The 15,732-nt window shown below is 40.0% G+C and overlaps 1 protein-coding gene across 10 annotated transcripts in view; it reads left to right on the forward strand.

Annotated features, from left to right (window-relative positions):
* SGMS1 (sphingomyelin synthase 1) overlaps positions 1-15,732 on the forward strand; it is a 325,673-nt gene that overhangs the window by 209,532 nt on the left and 100,409 nt on the right. For 8 of the 10 annotated variants that reach the window (XM_066244178.1, XM_066244179.1, XM_066244177.1 and 5 more), the window contains one exon: positions 302-382. The exons of 1 other annotated variant lie outside the window; for it this stretch is intronic. The gene's annotated coding sequence lies outside the window, so the exon portion shown is untranslated. Of the gene's footprint in view, positions 1-301; positions 383-13,528; positions 13,892-15,732 lie in introns of those variants that run through there. One more of the 10 variants, XM_066244187.1, reaches the window with a different exon arrangement.

The raw sequence follows: 15,732 nt of genomic DNA on the forward strand, positions 1-15,732 counted from the left end.
GGTTACTTTAATACTGCTCCCTCCCAGGAAACCGACTGAAAACCTCTTCCTGAAAAAATAAGGGCAGGTATTTTAGGGGTTCTCCATTCCAAACCCCAACAATAAAAATGCTGTTCTTAAAATTTTTTTCTCTTGGGATGATCTATGTTATTTTCTTTTATTTCTTTGGTTGGAGAGAAAGGAAGAGATACATGTGTTTTTCTCTGTGTTTTGGGTACAAAGGATGGGAAGACTAATATGGAAACCAAGAAACGGTCTTCATGAGATATAGAACTAATTAGATTCTTTCTCCTCATGACAGGTTATGAAAATGTGCTGGAACAGTGGGAGAAGCTGGTAACTTCTAGTAAGCCAAGATGACAAGAATTTTAAATAATAATCAGTAAGTAAAATTATGTTAGCCCTTCAGAATTCTTTTGACTACCAGCTGAATTTTCTGTAAGAAACAGTGATAAATGAACAGCCCAATCAAAAAACTTTAAAGTCAAAAGGAGAAAATACTTAAAAGTAATATCATAAGTATTTCAAAAACTGTATGTTAACATTTGAGAAATTATGCTTTCCAGTTGAGTGTGTCATTTCAAGTCAGGTAGAGTTTGGTGGGTAGAACATAAGTATTTGAAGGATTAAAAGAGGAATCCTTTTATATTAAATCTCTTAAACACAGCTATTCTTGGTCCTGTTGGTTCTGTGGGCCCCATTTCTTACTCTTATTCTGTGGGTACATTTGGAGGTAGAGATGAATAAATAGTGAATATGAATAAAACTGAGCTCCTTGTCTACAGCATCCCCATATTTTTCTTCGTGTCATTTTTTCACATCAGAAGCCATTAATGTTTGCTAACTATCATCTAGTTTCATGTGGTTGATTTTGGTTTCATTATGATAATGATAATGCTAGTATGTGGGATAGGCTAGTGGAAAGATTATATAATTTTGAGTCAGACATTCATAGGCCTGACTCTTGCTTTAGTGCTTTTTGTAGTTACTCAACCTCTGAACCTCAGTTGACTTATTTGTGTATTGGGTTTGATCTGAGTCAATCACAGGTAAAAGACTGTGTGGATAGTACTTTGTGTTATGACTGGTACATTATAGGACCACAATAGAAGTAGTTACTCTCCTTCCTTATATTTGTTTCATGATTTCCAGTTTACAGGCCTTTAATTTGACTCAGAAGATTAGCCAGTTCAACTTCCTTAGCTACTATCAGGCATTGGTGGGTTAAGACCTGGCCCTGTGGGAAGGAGGGGGTTGTAGTGTTTGCTGATTTCTGTGGTGTCAGTATGACAGTAGACTCTAGTGGACTGGTAGGAGCTGGCTGCAGCTAAGTCACTATTTCAATTATCTGTTTCAGCCCTGGTGGTAAGACTGTTTGGGTCGAAAAAGCAAGGTTTGGTTTTGAATCCTTGCTTATCAACTCGCTCGGCTGTCACACTCACATAGCTTCTGGAATTGAATATAAGTACTGAGACTGATTTAGAATTTAAACCTATTTTGTTAAGAGTGTGACTGGAGTTCTCAAGTTGTTAACTCAGTCTATAACTGACCCCTGGCACCCCTCACGTCTTCTGGCTGTTGAGTGGCAGTGTTTGAGAGAAGTCAGACTGTTCACTCCCTTTTGAACGTCCTTCTGTCCCTTCTCTGTACTCTCGCGGATCTCCACATACTTGGGTGGTGACGTTACACTCAGGCAGGGGTGAGCAGCCTGGGTTCCTCCTGACTATCTATAGAGTGAGGCTTTCCTTTTGGATTCAGAAATTAAGTCTTAATGAAAATGAATTGTCTCCAGAAAGAGAGAAACAGAACAAAACAAAATCTGGGCAGTTTCAAGTTCACAGGGGCTTAAGTGAAATCTTAGAGAATAAAATGGAGGCAAGAAAGGAAACTGGATCAGATTTTTCAGTGTTTCTTCTAAGAAGCAGTTTCTTTGTTTTCTAACTTGCTTTTTAGATGGGAACAATTGAAGCCTGAAATTGCTAAGTAACAGCTAAGATTGTGGTGGTTGTGTTTATTTTAAATCTCATCCACCGAATTTTCAAAATACATTTTTTATTGAACCTTAAAAAAATGCCTTGGGTATTTCACAACATTCATTTATGTCTATTCTTTTTTTTTTTTAATTAAGTGAGAAGCAGGGAGGCAGAGACAGATTCCCACATGCTCTGGGATCCACCCAGCAAGCTCTTAGCAGGTGATGCTCTGTCCATCTGGGGCCACTGCTCTGTTGCTAGGCAACCAAGCTTTTTTTTTTTTTTTTTTTTAAACACGTGAGGGAAGCCATCCTCAGTGCCCAGGGCCAACTTTGCTCGAACCATTCATGCCATGGCTATGGGAGAGGAAGAGAGACAGACGGGAGGGGGTTTGGGGGGAGAAGCAGATGGTCACTTCTCCTGTGTGCTCTGACTGGGAATTGAACCCAGGACTTCCATATGCTGGGCTGACGCTCTTCTACTGAGCCAACCAGCCAGGGCCCATTTATGTCAATTCTCTTACATAATCTTAGAACATTTATTTTCCTTATTTCTTCTTAACATAATAGTTATTTATAGTTCCTACTGAGTCAGGAACGGACTTGCATTATTGCAAAAGTAATTCTTGTTCATTTCAAGCAAAAACTCGTGATAGAAATCTGAGAGACTTTCCTCTGGATTAGGAAATACTGACCTCTGTCTTAAGCTGAATAAAGGTATCTTTGATAACTTCGAAGGCAAACATGGAGGTAATAATTAACAGAAAAATTTCACTGCGGATAAAATATTCTGATATATAGTTTCTCTCCCCAGAATGGATATTAGACTATTTCTGAATACCCCCAATATAGATGATTTCTTTACTAGAGAACTGCTCGGTGTGTACTCTTCAAATACATATATTTTACAGCCTTGCATTAGGTTTAAATCAACACATTCAGTAATTTGCTGGATCCTTGGGAGCCATGTATCCAGGCTTCTCATCTCTCTCCCTTCCTGGCTGTCTCTATCTATCCCTCTCTGTTTCTATCCCTCTTGCATGCATAAATGAATGAATGAGGAAGGAAGGGGGGAGGAAGGGAGGGAGGAAAGGAAGGAAGGAAGAGTTATGACGGTAAATTCTAATACAGATGAGACAAGCTTACTCCATTTTGGGAGTTGATAGTCAAGCCTGAGCATAGAAAGTTAAAATTTCAAAACAAATGTGGTTGATGTTATAAGAGATATACACATTAAGTACTCAGGAAACAAATGGAAGAGAGAAATTACCTGCATGGCAAGAGTGGGCTAGATCAGGGGAGGTTTCAAGAGCAGATGACAACTGAGTTGCATGTTTAATGATTAATGCCTTTTAATTACAATGCATTTTAAAACTTATGAAAATTAACAATGCTAATTGGAAAGAACTTTAAAAATGTGAAAATTATTATTATTATTACTTTTTTTTTTTTTTTTTTACAGAGACAGAGAGGGAGTCAGAGTGAGGGATAGACAGAGACAGACAGGAACGGAGAGATGAGAAGCATCAATCATTAGTTTTTCATTGCGCATTGCGACACCTTAGTTGTTCATTGATTGCTTTCTCATACGTGCCTTGACCGCGGGCCTTCAGCAGACCGAGTAACCCCTTGCTCGAGCCAGCGACCTTGGGTCCAAGCTGGTGAGCTTTGCTCAAACCAGATGAGCTCACGCTCAAGCTGGCGACCTCCGGGTCTCGAACCTGGGTCTTCCGCATCCCAGTCCGACTCTCTATCCACTGCGCCACCGCCTGGTCAGGCAAAATGTGAAAATTATTAAGAGTAGAAAATTCATCAATATTATCACTTCCCAGAGATACATTTTTTTTTTTTTTTGAGAGAGAGAAAGAGAGCTGTTCTACTTAGTTATGTACCCATTCATTCCTTCTCACACGGGCCCTGACCGGGACTGGAACCAGTGACCTCAGGGTTGAGCTGGCACCCTTGAGATCAAACTGGTGACACAGGGATCGAGGAGGTGACCCCGGATCAAACCAGCTACCTGGGGGTGGAGTGGTCTGGGATGATCCTCTATCCACTGTGTCAGTGGCAAGGGCCCCAGAGATACCTATTCTTCCTCCCTCCCTCTCTTTCTTCCTTCCTCCCTCCCCCCCTTCCTTCTTCATTCATTCATTTATGCATGCGAGAGGGATAGAGACAGAGAGGGATAGATAGAGACAGACAAGAAGGGAGAGAGATGAGAAGCCTTAATTCTTTGTTGTGGCACCTTAGTTGTTCATTGATTGCTGTTTCATATGTGCCTTGACTGGGCGACTACAGCCAAGCCAGTGACCCCTTGCTAAAGCGAGCAACCTTGTCTCAAGCCAGCGACCATGTGGTTGTGTCTATGATCCCATGCTCAAGCCAACGACCTCATGGGCCAAACCTGAGGGTTTCAAACCTGGGTCCTCTGGGTTCTAGGCTGATGCTGTATCCACTGTGCCACCACCTGGTCAGGCACATTATTTTTATATATATTCTATTCTTCCACACTCTCTCTATGCCTAGATTAGATACACACTTTTTCCCCCTAAAATGGATTATTATAAATATTGTTTTGAAACCTGATTTGATTGACATTATACGGAAGCCATGCCATGTCAATAAATGTACATCTACCTCATTTTTGCTAATTATATAGTATTCCATGTATATGTGGTTTATGGTGTATTTAACTAGTTCCTTAATAGTGGACATTTTAGTTCTCAACTTTTCACTATGATGAACATCTTTGTTCATGAATTGCGGTGCATTTATTGAATTACTTGTGCAGGATCTTTGAACAGAGTTGTGGCAGTGCTTAGGGAACACTCTAGGTAGAGAAAACAGCTGGAGCAAAGGGGCAGAAGTGGAAAAGGAGTATTTCATTCTGACGAAAGGCTACAATTGTAATTTAGCAGATGACAGAGAAGGGGGGTAGTGCTAGTTAGGGCTGGGATAGAAGATAGAGGGCCTTTGATGCTAAGCCCTTTTTCATTATCATTTGGGAACCATATTGGAATCTATGTCATTCTCTCTCTCTCACTCTCTCTTTTTTAAGTGAGAGGAGGGGAGATATACAGACTTCTGCATGCACCCTGACCATGATCAGCAACCCCTGTCTTTGGCCAATGCGCTAATCAACTGAGCTATCCACAGCACCCAGGGCCAACACTCAGACCACCTGACCACTGGCTGCGAGAGGGAAAGAGAGAAAGAAGGGAGAGAGGAAGAGGGTGAGAAGCAGATGGTAGTTTCTCATGTGTGCCCTGACTGGGGATCAAACCTGGAATGTCTACATGCTGGGCTGATGCTCTATCCACTGAGCCAACTGGCCAGGGCCTATCTCATTCTCAAATGAAGATTCTGAATTCTTTCAATTTTTTTCTCATTTTCCCTATTTCGAGAAGAAATAAAAATTTTTAATAGTTCTGCTTTTTAAAACTTTTTGAGGGTCTTAAATCAACCCATCAGGGAGTGAACAAGTCATAGATGCCAGAAAAAGTATGTATGTTTATAGAAAAACTTTAAGAGAAAAGGAGTTTATGGTCTTGAAAAGTGAAGGAAACATTATTAGTAAATATATTTCTGCATTTTATGATTAAAATTTAAAGATAATTTGAAAAAGATATGTTAGGGGACAAGTATCACAATTTAATAATAATATCTTCTATTTACTGAGTGCTTTTATGTGCATGTGTGTACATTGGTTTACTTAATCTTTTAAAAACTTTCTTAGGTAGAGTCTAGGCTTGGCTCCATTTTGCAGGTGAATGGAGGCCTTGAAGGCCGATTTCGAGGCAAAAACATCACACTTGGAGTTGCATAGTTTAGGCCAGGGGTTGGGAAACTTTTTGGCTGAGAGAGCCATAAACACCACATATTTTAAAATGTAATTCCATGAGAGCCATACAACGACCCATGTACATTACGTATTATCCAATAAAAATTTGATGTTGTCCCAGAGGACCGCTGTGATTGGCTCCAGCCACCCACAACCATGAACATGAGTGGTAGGAAATGAATGGATTGTAATACATGAGAATGTTTTATATTTTTAACATTATTATTATTTTTTTATTAAAGATTTGTCTGCGAACCAGACGCAGCCATCAAAAGAGCCACATCTGGCTCGCAAGCCATAGGTTCCCAACCCCTGGTTTAGGCACTGTGGAGGCCTTGGGCAAATCCTGGGACTTCACTGGGATGGTTGTGAGGACATACTAAGGAAATATCTGAAGTATTATGAAAACAGCATAAAGTACCATAGAAATGGAGGGGCTGCTTTTTGGACCTTCTTTTATCATTACTGAGGGGAAGAAAGCATTTCTTAAGTGATTTTGTATTTCATTTGTGGTGATTTTAGTCTTGTCAAAACATTTCTAAACAATGACACGCACCATTTCTGAGAAGCTTTACTAGACAAGGCCTCGTTCTGCGATCTCTTTTCTCGTTGCTGTGAGACCAGCTTGCCCCAGTTAGCGGTGCTCCATCTGCCTCCATTGCAGAGTGAAGAGGACATGGCGGCCAGCCACAGCTCACCAACAGGGAGCCAACCAGGAGCCAGAAATAGACCTTTCCCCAAGGTTGTTGGCCTCTAAAATGTTGGTGCTATTTGTTAATGCAGCATAATTTAGGCTGAACTGTTATACTCTTGGTGGACTGTAGTCTTTTTCTTGCATTAGAGAAATCAGAAATTATCATTTCAAACAGGGCATTTCCATAAGGTTTTTAAGTTTGACCATGTTGACCCTTTTTTCCCCCTTCAAGCATTTGTGGAACGTGTCCTGTGTTAAGGTCTGAACGTCTGGAGTTTGAAAATAATGCAAGCCCTGGGCCTAGCCTTTGTCTTAGAGTACGCTGCTGTGTGTCCCAGTAACTACAGCACAGGGCAGGCAGGCAGATGCTAAAGGACAGTGTCACTGTGACAATCTGAGCTATATTCATGTCAGGATCCTCACTTCGTTGTATGCCATCCTTAAGATGTTCTTTGTGTGATTGCTTTCTGTAAATTAAGCTTATCTTTCCTTTCCCTTTCCTCCTTTCTTTTTTTTTTTTTGAATTGATTGATTTGAGAGAGAAAGAAAGAGGTGTTCATGTGTTGTTGCACTTAGTTGTGCATTCATTGGTCACTTCCTGTGTGGCCCTGCCTGGGGATTGAACCCTCAAGCATAGTGTTGCAGGATGACACTCTAACCAACTGAGCTAACTGGCCAGGGCCTTCCCTTTCCTCTTTAGCATGTATTTACTATACAGTGTAATTTGTAACACATGTTAGACTGCCTTATTCTCAGCTTGTATTTTCAGTGCAACTATTTATACTGATTTCATTCACTAGTTTAGCGCATATGTCTTTTCCTTGGGCATGCATTGTTAAACCCTTTAACTTTACAGATGACATATCTTAAATTTTTTCACATAACAGAAATTGTTTAACATACTATTACAACAAAATTACACCCTAGTAAATTATGGACTGTTTTATTTGATTTTCCCCCCTCCTGTTATTGGTTCTTTTTCTCATGACACATGAAGTAGAGTTCATTGTTGTTAGTCAGAGTACTCTTTCCTTTCCTATTTTTTTTTTTTATTGTATCTGACATGTTTAAGGCTCCGCATGGGAGAACCAGTTTATCTTGGCTTAGTAATACCTTACCTCAGTTTGGAATAATTTGGAGTTCACCTGCCATGTGTCTAATAATCAGACAGATGTTTAAGGAGCTCTAACTTAATTTTATATTCCTAATGACTGGTTCTGGGTTGGCCTATGAGTGAAATCAAAAGCCCCCAGAGGTCTCTCTCATGAGTAGTTTCTGGGTTAAGACTGTACAAGAAGCCATTTCCTTTCTTTATGACTAGGAATTCAGGTGTTTTCTATCTTGTTATTTTTTTACTTTTGACAACTTCTCCACTTTGATTTCAAAAGGCACAGGGTTAATTTATTATTAAAATCCCGGCTGAACCAAAGACTTTCAAACTTTTTTGTCCAACGTGCACAGAAAGAGCTGGTTGTCAGGCTCAGACAGAAAGGAGCTGGTAGGGACTACCGTGAACTATATCGGGAAGGGTCTGCTTTATACTGGGTGGTAGGTTCAGAGTTGTTCATCTTAATGTTATTTTTCCTGACAAATACGTTAAAGATGTTCTCTTACGTATATTAAATACTGCATAACCAAAAAGATTTTAAGTGTAAAACACAGTTAAGGATGTTAAATGCATCACTGCATTTATATTGGCAGAATTGAGTCACATTGGTCAGTTATTTTTGCATTTTTAATTTTAAAACACCTTAGGTAGGTGTTTTAATAGATAGTACCCCCTTTTCAACATGGAAATTTTTTATAAAGATCCTATTTATAGACCCTTGATTTTCAGATGATCTTCATGCAAGTACAAGAAGCATAAGTATATAAGTATAGTTTAAGGCTCACTTAGAAATATTTTCATTTGTTCTTCCACAGAGACGTACCTTCTCAGGGAGCCTGGCTATTGACTGTGACTACCCACTAGTCCCTTCTTGACACAGAAGTTTATATATTTACAGAGTCTGAAACATTATCTCTCAGTCCTCTCAAGTGTAACCCCACATCTGTCTGGCTGCAGTGAGCATCAAGCATAACAGTCCCAGCTTTGGGGCAAACGTACATGGCTTTGAATCTGGCTTTGACTTTTCCTGACAGTTCACCTCAGGCATCAAAACCTTTCCTCATGGGTTTAGTGAAGTTTTTAACACCTGCCTTGATGTGTTGTATACAGATAAAATGTAAAATAATTCGTCTATAATGGAAGCCACTGTCATTACTAGATACTCAAGAAATGGAATTATATTAAGCATCTTTTTCTTGTTCTAGGTGGAATTTTAAATACATTTTCCTATAGTAACAATGTTATGAATGGGACTTTAGTATAGTATTAGAAATATTATTAACATTATACTTCAGATAAGTCATGAGTTTAATAGGCTTTTAAAGACTGGCCAGAGAAGCCAGCCTCTACATATTGTCTCTCATGAAATGCATTTCAAGTGCCACAAAAGAGATCATTAACTTAAGACTTTAAAAGTGAACTTTTGGAATGTAATTTATTACCAGGTTGAGGACTGCTTTGATAAGCTTTTACAATGACATAAAGTGGAATTTCTTGATAAGTGGTGGTATTTTGGAGGGAAGACTGAGGAGCCCTTCTTCCCACTTCTGGGAACTAAACTAACCTTCTGGAGAACTTAACTGTTATTCCTGTCAATCCAACTAGTTAGTTCTAGTGTAGACAGGCCAAACACAGGACCGTGGCCACCGGGGTGGGTGCATGGCCCCAAGCTGGACAGATGTGCTTTTTTGTTGATAATTAAAAAAATTTTAATGTGGAATAGTTCCTCTTTGTGGCAGAGCGAGGAGTTAAGTAGAAGAAGGCAGAGTTGAGGAAGGAAGAATGAAGCCAAACTATAGACATAAAGATGCCATTTGTCCTGTGAAGTTTATTTTCAGCTGATCCTAAAGCCCAGCTGTGGCTCTCCTGTTGCTGGGTTATTCAGAGTCATCGCATCCCACTTTGCTTTTACATGTGCTGCTTCAAGTTCCATTTCTGTTAACCTGCAAGTTAAAGAATGCTGACATTCATTTGGTTGTTTATACGTAGAATATTTAAGAAGTCACTGTCTTTGTTATGGGCAATTATAATAAATATAATTGCATAGTACGACAGTTGATTTATGACATAGCTTTTTAAGAACAGTGGTAGCATTTATTCCCATCTCATAAAAGCATAAATGTATTAGCACTACTCAAAGAATACTAGTGACTATGTGTGTGTATATAATAACTCTTGTGATTCACAGAGGTTTGCTATAATGCAAATGTCATATAACTTATGGTTACTTAAGATGTTTCTAATAGTTATGATTTGCCTTGAAGAAGTGCCCTTTGCTACCATTTATGGTTAAGAGCACTGTTAGGTAATCAGGTAGATGTTCGTGGCTATGCTGTGTACATTGAGAGAGATGTTTCTGTTTAAGGAGGAATCGGTAGTTTGGCAAGATTTTCAAATATGTACATTTGTGTTCCCTACTTGACAGGTAAGGTATCATAGAATGACTTAATGCTTCTCTTCCCTTCAGTAGATTAGTGTTTGGGGAACTGAGATTTTATGTGGCAATGCTCTTGTAAACTTTACTTCCCTTTACGAAGTATCAGATTTACTTTCTTTAATAGTACCATTCTGTATTGTTGGAAAAATGTTGTAAAGAATAAAGAAACACATCTGCCTTTTGAGTTCTGCTTGCCAACTGGTTTGAACAGCTCTAATATATATTTGTTTATTCTCGATGTGTCAGCAGACAAAAGGAAAGTTTTCCTTTCTCTTTTGTGGTTGTTATATAACTTACACATTATTATATCAACAGTGACTTTATTCAGAATCTACTAGGTCCTGGGGTATACAAGGCCTCAGAAACAGTCTCTGCTTCAGACGATCTTTTGTCATCTGGTGAGACAGAAACATTAGGGATCTCAAAAAGAAGGAGGATGCCAAGGCTCCATAAGTCAGCTGTGAGATAGAGGTATAAAGAAAGGTCTGGAGGCATTTAGAAGAGAGGAGAGTTCCCCAGGGCTTGAACTAGTGAGGAAGATTTCAGGAAAAGCAAGGGTTTGAGTGGGTCTGGAAGGTAATAACTAGTAAGAAGAGTGAGGGAAGGTCATCAAACAGAGGACAAGGTGTGGGCCCAGGTGCAGAGGCGGTAATATGCCCACTGCTTTAGGGGAACAACAAATGGACCAGGCCCGTTATTTGGCAGAGGGTTTTTAAGTGGAAGGTGGGGAGGTTGGAGAGGTGGAGACCTGTATCTGAATGACTAAGGATCATGACATTGGACCCGTGGGCTAATTGTCATTTTTTGAAAAACTGTGAAATGACCAAATTTGTACCTTGCGTTTTAACCTTAGTCAACAAAGACATCTTATCCTTTTTCTATTGTGAGAATGTTCTAAAAATGTTGGTAATTGCATTCTTAAGTTCAAAGCATAAGGATTGTTGTAAACATCTTTTAAGTGCTTTCAGCTAAGATTGCAGGTGAGCATACGTACACAAAGGCCTCCTTCTTCCTGAATGGAGTAGCAACTGTGAATTTTAAGCTTGACTGGGTCCTATATAGTAGTAACAAACTACTAGATTGTTACTTTTCTTTCCTGTGTTAGCTTTCCCTTTCTCATTCTCTTTCATGTACCTTGGTGTATCTGTGTCTGCATACACACATACAATTGCATTTTTCAGGCTGCAGTGTTAGGAAGTTTATTGAGTTGCTCATATACATACAGGTTCTATATATATAGGCTACATATATGAAAGAGCTACTGTTCTTCTTGTAACAGCCAATATATTATCAGTTTGGCTAGTACAATTGATTGTAATAGTTTTATGAGCAGAAAACTGATGTGCACAAATATACATACTAATTTATATAAATGTTTGATGATGAGAGTTGCCTATAAAGCACATGTTTTCATTTTCATCTCTACTGTAAAGTTGTTTGATAGAAAGGTTCATGACATTATGCATGCTGGACTTTGACATTTATCATGTGATGGTAATGATGGGTCACAGACTGAGGGATCTAGCAGCTGGGGCAACAGTCAGGAGACTCTCAACCTTGTTGACTCTGACATGAGGGGATGAATGCCTGAATGAGGAATGGAAAGAATGAAAAAGATGTGAAAGACACTTAAGAAGCTGTCATCATACCTGTTGATAGTGAATTATCAAGAGAGGGGGCAGGAAGCTCAGATAGTTCCAGAATTTAACTTAAAGTGTCCAGGACAATAAGATTACCTTTGTGAAGAATAAGAGAGTCCAGAGAGATTTATCAGCTTTATATCATCTAAGACAGCGTTTTTCAGTTTATAATTATTGGGTTTATAATCTTCATACAGCATCAGGGTGGTTAACTCTTTTGTGGACTGGTATAAAATTTCTGGCACACCGGCAGTTAAAAAACACTGATCTAAGATACAGGACCAATTAATGCGTTCTGCTAAGGACAAACGTTAAGTTATAAGCTGATCTTGTACCTCCCCTTAAAATTAAAAAAAAATATATTTTATTTAAATTTATTTTTACTTATAGTTGACATACAACATTCTTTAAGTTTCAGGTGCACAAAATAGTTATTAGACATTTGTATACCTAGCGAAGTAATTATTCTGATAAGTGTAGTACCCATCTGGGTTGTACCTTAGCTTCTGCCCTTTTTGACCTTAAGTTGGTCTTGAAAAACTCCTAGGAAGCTTCAGAGAGGGATGAAGTAGTTTCCCTAGGGCCGCCCACCTAGCCACTTAGCTGGGATTAGGACAGGAGCTCTTGACTCCTGGTGCAGCTCCTTCTAGTCTTCCATGCTGGTTCGGAGAAAAAATAGCATTTTGGATCTTTTGATCTCACTTTAGATCTTATATTTGGTTATTAACTATTTTGAAGAAATCTTTGCTTATAGAATGACTGGCTCTAAACAAATGTGAGAAAGTTAAACTGAGGAGATTCTCTCTAAAGCCAAGAAGGTTTAATTTGTAGCTTAAAAAAAATTCTTCCTCTGTAAAAACTCCCTACCCTCACTAGTAATCAACTTACTTCTTAACTGGTCCTCAGCACCTGCCAGTTCTCTTGTTTCCTGGAAGTTGCCAATTCCCAACTACTGAAAGTTTCTTTTTAATATTTTTATTCCAAAGTAATTTCAGGGCACGATGACCCAGAAAGAAAGAGTATTTCTAAAATCACTCTTACTTTTTTAAAAGTTGGTTTAATTATGGCATAAATGAAGTCATTCTAATTTTTAAACCCTTTGGTTTGCTACAATAAAATTTCTATTAACTAAAATCCTAAACTAAAGGCTTCTTTGGTTTTTTAAACTCTTAAATAAGGGACTCAGATCATGCAATACCAAAGAACTATTTCAGCTCTAAAATTCTTTGAATATTTTAACATTGAAAAGAATGGAAAAAATTATTGGCCAGTTTGTCCACAATTTTGGAGATTCTGATACAGAATTCAGAGGGACAGGACAGCATTGTTTAAGTGCTACTCTGTGTGAAGCACTGTACCGAATTCTTTGCATGTATACTACATATCATCTGTCCCTCAAACTCTGTTAGGTGAGCACTTGATCCCCCTCACTGCAGATAATTATCCTGCCCTAGGTCGTACAGTGTCGGAGGTCAGATCAAAATCTGTTTGGACACCTGATGCAACCAGCCTCATTACATCCTGGATCACTTGAGGAATATAAATTAACGTACATCTATTTTTAAGGTATTTGTCATAACAAGATCAATCCTTGTTTTATAAGACTTTTAAAAGGCGATCTACAGTTTCTTGAAGTTTCCAAAGGCTGAAATTAAAAAAAAAAAAAAAAAAAAAAGGCTTATAAAAGGCTTCTAAGCCTGATATAAATCAGGAAAGGAAAGTTCCGCCTTAATCGACTGAACACGCTTATTGGTCAGGATTGTACTGGGTGACTCATTTCTTTTTTGCCGTGCTAGAGGGTCACACCCTACATTCCAAAAACCTCTACTGCCCTCCTACCCGCGGCTTCCCTGTTGGAGCCTCAGGGGCCGGCCTAGGTGTCTTTGCGCACAGCCGCCCCCCAGAGAGGACCCGCCCCCAGCCCGCCCGCCAGACGCGAGGCGCTGGAGCAGCGCTGCCCTTGCCAACCGCCCGGCAGGCCGCAGGAGAGGGGTGGCCCGGCCGGCGGAGGCGCGGCGGCGCCCGGGAGCAGGAGCAGGAGCGGGGGCACGGGCCGGGGTCGGCGCGCAGCTGATCGCCTTCGCCTCTCCACCTGCGGGGCAGGCAGCTCGCACTTCTGGCGTGCGGGAGCCGCGCGCTAACTTAGTATCCTAGGAACTTTCCCCGAGATTCTGCCTGCAGCAAGGAGAGACCGTGAGTGTAAGTGTTGCTCCGTCTGGGTGGGATGCTGTCGTTCATGACAATGCTGTCTGGGCCGGCGTTGTAGCACTGACAGACGGTGGGACCTAGTTAAAAGCAGGGGGAAACAACCTTCCTTGTCTTGCAGAGAACACCCCGTAATGCAATCATTGTCATTTCCTCTACGATGGCGAGTAAGGGGAGTCTTACTTTGTACTGGATCTCGCTTTAGTGATAAAATGGGCTGTAGCTGTTGACATCTGAGAATGCTCACAGGGTAGTTGCTGAAACAGTGGGCCAGCATATAGGGAGGCTGCATCGGTGCTCTGAATTTTGTAGGGTTGAGAGCCAAGGATCAGGCCGAGGTTTTGGTTTGGGGTTATCAAGATTTCGCAATGAAGGTTTTTGAGGGAGTGAGATTGTGTTTACAGTTTGTTACTAAGTTTTGGGGAAATACGTTCTCAAACTCCAGTCCCTGTTCTAAATAGAACTAATGGTCCTTCAGTCAACTCCTTTGGCTGGTTGGAAGCTTAGCTGGTCAGCGAGACCTGTGTTCAGTGCCAGAAGGAAGCACGTGCTCGTGTGTTGTGGAATGAACGTGTCTACTCCACGGCTATGCTTTCTATTTATTGTGGCCAGGTAATTGCTCTTGTGGAATTTGTGGAAATAAACACAACTGAGTAGAGTACATAGCCCTTGCTTTTTTATGTTTATTTTTTCTATTTGTGTTTACTGTCAGGGAGTTGTTACTTAAGTTGTACCATGATGGGGATCTGGAGACTTAAGGTCTGTTTCCATTCCACTCTTTAAGCCTGCTGAATTGACTATTACTTTTAAATTTATGTAGAAATAAAGCCGTGAGCTCCCCCACCCTCGCATTGATTTGAGAGAGAAAGAAGGGGGTGAGAGCGAGCGAGCAAGAGAAAAGCATCAACTCAACTCGTTATTCCACTTGATTGTGCACTCATTGGTTGTTCCTGGTATGTGCCTTGACCAGGGATGGAACCTGCAGCTCGGCATGGTGATGTCGCTCTATCCTTTTAGCCACTCGATCGGGGCCTCCGTGAGCTTTTTTTTTTTTTTTTTTTTTTTTTTTAATCTGCTTTCTATGTAAAAATTAGCAGTGCATAGAAATTTATATGCTGCAAGTAAGTTATTTTCTTGCAAGAGGTTGGGAGGTGGGAGACAGGAGAAGTAGAATCTTGTGATGTTTGCAGTTTCACTAAAGACATACACAGCAGCAGACATATCACCATCAGAAACACTGTCCTGGCAAGGCAGATAGAAGACACCCACATAGCATAAAGGATGATAGGAAGATTATAAACTGACTTATGAAGTTACTAGATCATTATACTTCTTCATTTATGAAGATGTGGACTCTAATGCAGTAGACAGGCTCTATAACAGAAAGAAAGAATCAAGTTAGTTTTTTTTTTTAAAGTGAGAGGACGAAAGATATAGAGACAGACTTCCATATGCGCCCCAACTGGGATCCACCCGGCAACCCTCGTCTTGGGCCGATGCTTGAATCAACCGAGCTATCCTCAGTGGCCAGGCCTACATTTGACTGATTGAGTGGCTGAGAGAGAAGGGTGAAGAGAAGTAGATAGTTGCTTTTCATGTGTGACTAGGGATCGGAGCCAGGACATTGGGATGTCTGCATGCCAGGCTGATCCACTGAGCCAGCAGGTCTAATAAAGTTCTTTGCAACTGACATTTTTCAGTCTATAGGAAACATCTCTAGAAATTAATCATTTCTAAATGAATAATTAAAATAACTTGTTAGAATTTTTAATTATTTGCATGTTGAACTAATAATAACACTGTTTTCAAGCTCATAGGCTAATTGTTAAGTCCAG

Source organism: Saccopteryx bilineata, chromosome 9 (assembly GCF_036850765.1).
Source record: "Saccopteryx bilineata isolate mSacBil1 chromosome 9, mSacBil1_pri_phased_curated, whole genome shotgun sequence".
Lineage (NCBI taxonomy): Eukaryota > Metazoa > Chordata > Mammalia > Chiroptera > Emballonuridae > Saccopteryx > Saccopteryx bilineata.